Source organism: Tubulanus polymorphus, chromosome 6 (assembly GCF_964204645.1).
Source record: "Tubulanus polymorphus chromosome 6, tnTubPoly1.2, whole genome shotgun sequence".
NCBI classification, from domain to species: domain Eukaryota; kingdom Metazoa; phylum Nemertea; class Palaeonemertea; order Tubulaniformes; family Tubulanidae; genus Tubulanus; species Tubulanus polymorphus.
In genome coordinates, this window is record NC_134030.1 from 5,605,360 (window position 1) to 5,614,794 (window position 9,435).

Below are 9,435 nucleotides of genomic sequence, written 5' to 3' on the forward strand. Positions count from 1 at the left end.
AGTTGGACAGCGATCAAAAACACGAACGTTCTCTTTCCCGGGCGGGTATTACTTATCGTACCATGGCCGTCTTATAAATTGGTTTACTCATGGAAATATATCGACCAACGGAAGCAATTATGTAATCAAGGAAAGGTCTCTGCGCCTGGTGGCTTGTGACAAATAGCGAGGGATTTCGTCCGATTACCCGGCATAATTGGATGCACGATGCGCATGGCTGACTCATCTATTGATTATAAAAAAGAAATTTGCCCACGCATTAAAGATCATTTTTATGGTGCCCGAGTCCGGGCGTTGTCGCACTGGGAGTTTCTGGCCGATGGCGACACCGTGCGACGAATATCATAACTAAAATAGACGAAAGGATAAGCCTTTTTTGATAGAACTTATATCGTGTATTTAATTAACAGGTGTTCAACACGTATTTGACTCGATATTATATATAATTGAAACCGTGAAAAGGAAATAAATGAAAATAGAAATAGAAGAACTTAAAACCTGTAATTTCTATTCGGCAACATCCTGGCTGATGCGTGCACTGTGGATATATGGGCGTTTGTCAAAGTGCTGTCAATCAAAAGTTATTCCGAATCATAAATGACTGTCATTCCTGACCTGTCAATCAAAACTTTCTCTTCCGGTTGAATACCATCATAAACGTCGTAATGGCCGCCGTGTCACAATGGTAAACTGTCACATGTCAGTAGCGATTGTCGGTAAAAAGAGCGGTTTTATTTGATCTGAGCGGCAACTGTTTTCCTGTATTTAACTCCTCTGATTCGGCCTGTATGATACAAATTAAACCGTCAAAAGTCAGCGCCGGATAATATTAATACAGCGCCGATGACACAATATGCAGCTTTCAAAAGTTTAAACACCGTTATTACTGCCAACCGGATGCGCGTCAGCATTTCGCATTTATGCAAACCGTTTTTACCAGATTTGAATTAATACCATCCGAGTTTGAAACGTTACAATATGCATTATCGAGTTTTCAATCCTCTAATGGAAATATTTCCCGCGGATGAAAGTTCGTTTTGTTCATTAGAAACTGTATTAATGATATCGAGTTTTGCATCATTTTAATGCTTCAATTAGCTAAGTATTTAAAAAGGTCGTTTCACTTTCCGATATTATCCGTGTAAGTAAAAAGGAATACGTTTTTGTCGGAGCGCCATACGCATTGAAAACTATCCAATCGTTTTTGAATTTGAACCCTGTCAATTTACGGAACCCGCGCCGAGCGATTCGCATTTGTATCAGCGCCTGATTTTCATTGAGTTGTTTATACCGGCTCGCTTGGCTGATCCGCAAACCAGCCAGCGCTTTGATCTCACCGCCGAACCTGTACTGCGCATGCTCTAATCAGAATGACTGATGGATTCTTGATTGGCTTCGATCGGAGCAAAAATTTCCAAATTGATTTAAAAAAGAATCGAACGTGACGCATATATTCTCCTCAGCGAGAATGTCCGTGTTTGGTGTTGTCAAATTACATTAGTTTCTTTGGCGAATTTATGAACGAATGATTCATAACCAAGCTTAACGTAAATTTATTTATGATTCACTCCATCAATAAAATGATTTTGCTAAAAAGAGGTTCCAAACGCCTGACTGGGCCGTTTTGTGGTGTCCAGTGCTACTATGTGAAAGTCAAATGTTCACTCAGTTTCAAAATTGAAAAACTAAATACTATCTTTTCAACAAATTTTGTAGCTAGGATGATGAGGCGTTTGTTTTGACTCGCGAGGTTGAATCAACGAATAGTTCTAGAACAAGTTTCCGGACATGTCGAGGATCTTACCGTCGAGATGTATATGATAATTTTCCAGTACATCGACTTCGGCGTTTATGAATCATTTTACTGGCGTTCATGAGTTCCGTGGTCAGTGCGGTGATTATTCATCCTTATGTTGGGTCAAATTATGGATTTCTACATGGCGTAATAACCGCCGTCGGATTTTCTATTAGATTCCCTTGGACTGTGAAATAACGATATGACAGCATCAATGGGAATGCTGGCACATGAAAATACAATAAAACCCGTCCAGGAATCCGGGCTCGTTATTCTGTAATCGGGATCGGATCAACTCATGAATATGATTTCGGAAATGTAATCTGCAGATATGTTTGCGGGAGAGACGGTGAGAGTGACGTCCTGATATACAGACGTTCGCCAGTCAATTTAGCGCGTAACCGAGACGTCTGGCGAAGATATTGCCAAATGAAAACCTATGCCGCGGGAGAGGGGGACAATCTATACGAAAACTACCAGCAATTATCTCTATTATCGTTGAGATGATAATTGCTCGTAGATGAAACATAACAAACTGCAGGCGCGATCGTGACCGCGGTACCTGAAACGTGACGCCCGCTGCAATAATCTAATATTGTTGATAACGTTTTAAAACAGCGACCGGTTTAATTCTTCTTACCGGCTGAAATTAAAATGCAAATGTGATTAAATTTCGTCTGACGAGTATAAACTGCACCACGTCGCATCGTGTGTCATTGCGACGATCCTTTTATCGTAAATATGCAACGTCGACACCGGATTTCATTTTACGTGAATGAGTCTTTATCAGAATGGCGATCGTAAACTATGGAAAATCGACAAAATTGTCTAATCCGGTTACGGAACGGAATTTCGTTTTATTGGGAGCGCTGTCTATACGGCACAAAAGAAGCCGCTTAAATAGAGACAATGTGAAAAATCCTTTTGTCTAGCGATAACGATGCAACTGTTTAGCGACCTGCTCGCGTTGTCGTATCCCCTATACCTGATACGGCGTAACGAGAATGACAGCTCGTGCGCGGATTTTCGATTCAAACGAATTTCTTTTACGGCGGAAGAATTAATTTCAAGGCCGTGAAAAGAAACACAGATTGAGTGTGATTGAGCGATCGACGAGAAGACCTTCGAAATAATCGCGACAATCTCGTCGAAATGTATCATTCTGCCCCCGGTAAAAAAAATGATATAAAATTGCTGTTTCGAAACTCATTAAATTGTCGTTCGGTCCACGGGGTAACATTGAGGTTCACTTGTATCGAGTTTAAAACGAATTAAATGTGCGCGCAATGTGTTTGAAATGATTCTGATATTCACCGCCGAAGAGAAATTGAATTCTCGTATCATAGTATTTTCTCGAACTGATGACGGATGAGGTGCCAAACTTCGCGTGACGAGGGGAACTCCACGCGAGACTTCACCGGACAAACGTCACCGTCGTTAATAAATGCAATGCATCAGACAATTCGTCGAAATTAATAATTACAGATACTGAAATAAGAAGAACTGCGTGGACTTGTGTGATACGTGTAGTTTGACAGTCCACGACCGTGCGTTACTGCTGCTGTTCTCGTGCTGTAGTGTGTATTTATTATAATAACGTAACGGAGACGACGATTGTGAAAAGTGGAGATTTCAAAATGAAAAACGATCGCCCGATCGGCTGCAGCGGCCGCTGTCGATGATCGCGTGATGATAGATAATTAAAAACGATTCAGACACACACTTGATGATGATATGGAAATGACGAAAGAAGCGAAACGAACGAGATACATGTTGAGAAGCGAGAGAAAGAGGGAAGTCTCGAAAGACCAACTAGACGAGGAAGCTCTATAGCGTAGATGTTTTCAACCGCTTACTTATTGTGTTTATTTACCTGAATGAATGCCAGTAAACATTATGGATGCAGCTTTACAGATGTAGATAGACTTCGGAAATGGCATTGATATGTAATACGGGTTTTATATAAGGATTGTAATCTGTTTATCTTATATACGCTCATCTCAGTATTTTCAGAGCCAACACCCCTTACTCACTTTCACCCAAGCTATACAATAAACTCATGCTACTCATTGATATACTTGAATTACGGTTTGTGGAATTAGTAAAAGGTTTCTGTCAAGCTCTAATGATCCCCAGCATTACTGAGTGCTTCGACTAAACGTTTAATGTTCATAGATGTATATATCGTATCAGATTATTAATTTCCATATCGTTGCAATCAGGCGTTTATGAGGATGAAGCCAAGGTTAAAAAATAGTCGAAATGTTATTTCGTCATTACCATTATTTCAGTCGGATTATCCATCATGATATACGCATGATTGTCAGTTCTTTCATGCAAGGCCCCGCGTAGAATTGAACGTCCTATTTATAGTCGATCTAGTAAAGGACTTAAAAAAACTTTAATTGGTTGGAAGTTCTAATTAAATGACGTCATCGGTGAGTGAATACGGGAGGGGATGGCAGGTCGTCATTCGATTGGATCTATAGTTCAAATCTGAATTTGAATTCTCTGCTGACCTTTTTTCATCAAAGGGATGACATTTATAATTCGGAGTTTGACAATTGCGGCATGCTTTTGAAACTGCCGACGTGAGCCTTCGCGATCGGAGATTGTATTTGAATTCCCTAGTTAATTATAGTTGGGTAACTCGGCGGTGCCTGTGGTGTATATTCGCTATATCATCGGGTTTGAAATTAAAATTATGTGATTATGAACGGGGAAACGTCTGATTGGAAAGGTCGATACGATATCTGCAATATTCATGGCGTTTTTATCAATTTTGTATCAATCAAACCGTTCCTTGTTCGAGCTTTGAAAATTAATCCCGTACGCTGGGGACCAGGTCGGATGAAAATTTATACCAAATGGAATTCAAATGTTCGCCTGACGACAGAAAAACAATCTGCGAGCTTTCGCATTCATGACAAAGGCAGAGCGAAGGGATCTGGCCTGCATCTACATTTCAAAAGGCAGGCTGATCAAAATGGAGGCTATTTGCATTTTTTCCGTATTCATGTGTCCATCGCTTTGTTGAAATTTGCCTAAATCTTCGCCGATAGACTGGATAGGTAAACACATCCAACTCTCTCAATGACTGTTATGTTTGACAGAGCTGTATTAGAAAAAAGAACTGTTTTGTTTTTTTTTTGCAGAATGATCCTCGCAAAGATTTGGTTTGGAATTGCGACTGAGAAATTAGGTCGTCGCGGCAACTTTGTATCGAATCAGCGACGAGTTTTTAAAATTCCGCAGGCGCTGCTAGACATCGGGCTTGTAATTACTGTCCTTGTTGAGCCTCTATAAGCCTCGTGAGTCAGTTCGTTCGCCGGCCCGAAGGACTGATCCCACTACTACGCCTCCCGCTTTGCGCGTTAGTCACCCGGCAGACCATCAGCGCCGATAAACGGTTTCAATATATTGGAAAAGCTGAAATGAAATGCTGATCGTAAAAGTTCATTGTGATGCCGCGTCAACTGAGTATTGACACCGGTATCCGATGTATCAATATTATTATTGCTTGACGGAGTCAGTGACTTGAATAACTAACTAGAAACATAATTATGAATGGGAAACATGTGGGTAACCGAAGATTGAATGTCCCTTTGGGAACTGGCGGGGAGTATGTGTGATGACGCGTTGTACTAGGTTATGTTTAGAGACTCGCTTAGAAGTTCCCTTCGGTGTCGACACCGCGTCGATGTTGTGCATACTTAAGTGAATATTTGATGAAATAGATTTGAATATTCTCTCCTTCTTCATTCGGGATGTGCTAAAATATTTGTTTATCCGAAAAAAGGTGTCCGATATACAAATTCGGCGCGACCGTCCATACAATCACGACTTCTTTGAACTATATTCCCACGAAGTCGAGCTCGATCGCAGCGGTAAAACGTCGATGCCTTACCAATTTGACCCATACTTTGAAATTCGCTTATTGGTTCAATATCATCGTCTTCAATGCAATGTATACATACATAAATGCGATATGATCTCGTTGAATGCGGAGACGAGGAAATCGAAGCAATGCAATCAACTGAGTTATTGCGGATCTTGCATTGATCCAGGAGACTCGCGATTTGTGATCTTACCCATTTGCGGACAGTGATCTTTCCTAATCAAGTCAGCCGGCGATGTCCTTTGTATCGTGGGCCGAGCTTGAAATGATGTTTCCGTTGCGGTTCGTGAGCACGGCGACTGTAGCCATGATGTGGTCGCACCGTGGACTCTAAAACGTCCGTAGTTGTAGACACCGCTCACTGTTCCCTACAATATTTTGCCGGAGATTTTCTGTTATATTTTCAGTGCACCTTTACTTGTGGAATTGATATATTGCCGAAGACATCAAGCTCGCTGGGTGACGTGTGGGAGAAATACAAAAATAATGCGTCCTTGGGAATGAATGAAACGGATGAATGGTTCGAATAAATGAAACATGAAAAAAAGAATTCAATCGTTCAGAATTTATGCAAAACAGCTCAACCCCGTTTCCAGAAACCGACGCCTTAATCGAATATGAACGAAACGAGCCATACTGTAAAATGATTAAATATATCATAATGAGTATCGGTTAGCTGTTCCGAGTTCCGTTATGAATACCTGTCCAGACTGATTATATCGTTGTAGGGAACGCTCGTGATCTGTCAAATGATTTCAAATTGAAAGTTTCAATTTCAACTCGAATCGTGAAGCATACAAGGCGTTCTGCATCAGGCGTTCATCGAAACTATGGGAAATTTAGATTCCGAACGTCAAAATCATTAAACTCGCCGCATCGCGTTTTTTGATTTGTTGGCTTGTGTTTTGTGACAGGTCAATTATTTTGAAAGTCATCGAACAAACGAGACTAGATGAATTGAAGTTAAACAAGGTGAAAAACGCTCCGGCGATTCGTCGCCATCCAGTTGCGTCGATTATCATACGCGTATCAGTCACTGGCAGACGAATGATACTGCAGATACGTTTTGAAGAAAAAAAACTAACTTGAAAGTTCATTGACGCCTTAAAAACTCATATGTGCTAAATATTGTCCAAAATAAATAATGATGAATTATATGTGTTATTATATGTGGTTAAGGATCAATAAAGTTATTTTGGAATTAAATATCGATAATTGAATTAGAGTTGAATTAGAATTTACCAAAAATAAAATAAGAATTATGAAACATATCTAATTAGAAGATAAATGCTATAATTCACAATTGCGATACATTTCGAAACGCCAATACTGATGACGTAGTACACATCCACACACCAGAACGCAGGTATCAGTGTATATAAACATTATTGTAACGGTTTTTACGGCGTCAAAAAAAAACATGCTCTACCAGAGACAGAAGAATAAACGAAGTCGTGATGTGGCGAACTTTCGTAGCTCATTGGTGTTGAACGGCTCGTTGAGAATTCTTTTTTCCGTTAAAAACTAGCGGCTCGGAGCTTTGGTTTTGATCCCACTATATTCACTTATCGTCTTTAAGGGCTAAAGCCAAACGAAATCTGCTGAAATGTGCGTGTTTCGGTTTGATAACTCCTATTCTGACGTTTGTCACAAAGCCGACGCGAAAATGTTCGTGATTTTTTTACAATTTATTGTCGACGGGAATTGTTAATGTTTACAACGGTCTAGTAGCCGCCGATTGACAGCCATGTTCCCAGACGGGCACCGGGGCCTCGATTCGATGGTTGCCTCCGTGACAACATGAATATTGCACATTTTCTCGCGTATTGCATCGCAAATAAAGCATCTTATAAACTGGACGGGTATTGAAACCATCGGAAAACCTCACCCTTCCCACGCATACAGTTTTAAGATGAGCATATGTTCGAGAATACATATTTTGATAAGATTTAAAAGATGAAATTCTATGGTTTTACAGTACAGTTTCGGCGAGCAATGTTCAAACTAATCTGGCTTTCATTTCAGAGAATTTGGAACATGCCAGAGCGATGATTGACCCATTACTCGGACCACCGGTATGTCGATGAGGTTTGAAGTCGGCTGTCACCGCTGTTTTTTGAAGCTTGACGAAGTCTGTGGCCCTCACAGACGCCGCTGTGTGCATTTTGTATAGTGGGGCTGGGGAACATATTACGGGCAACCTAAATTTGTAGTAAACGGAGCCGTCAAAAATGATGAACGAGCATCCGTGGAACAAAGAACGAACCGACTCTGAACTAAAACTAGGAATGCATACCAGATGCGGTCCTATCAGACAGAACAACAGAATCGCCAGTAATTTATAGGAAAATGATGAAAGCCGGTCGAAAATTGAAAAAAAAAGTTTCTATTTGCTACCACTTTCGAGTGAAATTGGAAAACCAAATCTGTCGTGCCACGTCAACGCACTAAAAAGCGGCCATTACGTGCAAGCTATGGACTCTGAAACCCGTTTAGAGTCCATGTTGCAAGTTCGACTATGAATCGACCATGTATGCCAGTTGTAGACCTATACATATGGGTTTGGTGTGAAATACAACAGAACGGTGTTTGCGTGCTAGTGCTTCCCGGTCACGAATCCCATAAAATCACGAGGCATCGACATATGTTATGAGGAATCCGATGCGTATTTGAAATTTTCTAAATTATACCCCGCGGGTGTAAAAGCGTTATATTTCCCCACGGGTGAATTGATGGTCAGTTTATTGCCGGGAATAAGTTCGCATGTCGGCTCGCTGTTAATGGTCGTCATTTGTGGTGCATTCTGTATCAATAAACAGCGCGGTAGTTGCGATATATTTGAATTATAAACAGCCAGCAGAATAATGTATTAAAAGTCTCGATTCGCATATATTTATTTGCTTTGTTCGGTTGTCAGTTTTTATATCTTCATGTTCGTTGTTATACGCGCAATTTATATCAATGTTTGCTCAACGGTTGATAATGCGTGATTATGCGACACAGGAAATCGTGTTTTCGATAAAACTGAGTCTAGATTTTTGACGATATGCGTCGTTTTATGTTGCCGAAAACTGTCATTCGAAAACACTCGCTATAAAGCGTTCAAGATAATAGCCGATTTCATAGGTTTTCGTTTTTAGTAATTCTCACGTTCGTTTAGTATTTCTGAAGACTCGCTCATATCAAGTCTTGTAGCAATATCAGAATATGATTCCAAGTACTCTCGAGTTCCGAATCCGCGTGGCCGAAAACGTTCGATTTAGAGACGTTTTCCTTGTTCGCCTGATATCCTATTAATCTCCTTCTCGCAGGTTCTTAGTTGACTCCTCGGCGCGAAACATCGCGACTTTGCCGAGGTAAAATAACAATATTCCGTTTTGCTTTTTGAATAAAAGTTGATCGGTGGCCCATTCAAAACGGAATAATTACAAGCGCAGGATTGTGGCAGCCATTATGCAGATAAAATTGAATTCTTAACGGGCCAATGAATACGGAGGCTGACTTGAAAAGATATGCAATGAAACCCGTTGTCAGGGGCGCTAACTGAATCCATTGATACTATAATCGCTATTTTATTCAATAAAAGCCTTTAAAACGTCAGCAGGCCCTTTTAACGTACCGCCGTCAATGAACCGGGCCGTGCGCAACCACAATACTGAATTAATCACTACCAGCCACTGTTTTTAAACGCCGTCTCAGCATTTCATAAACGACCGACTTATATTCGTCAACCTTATTTTTA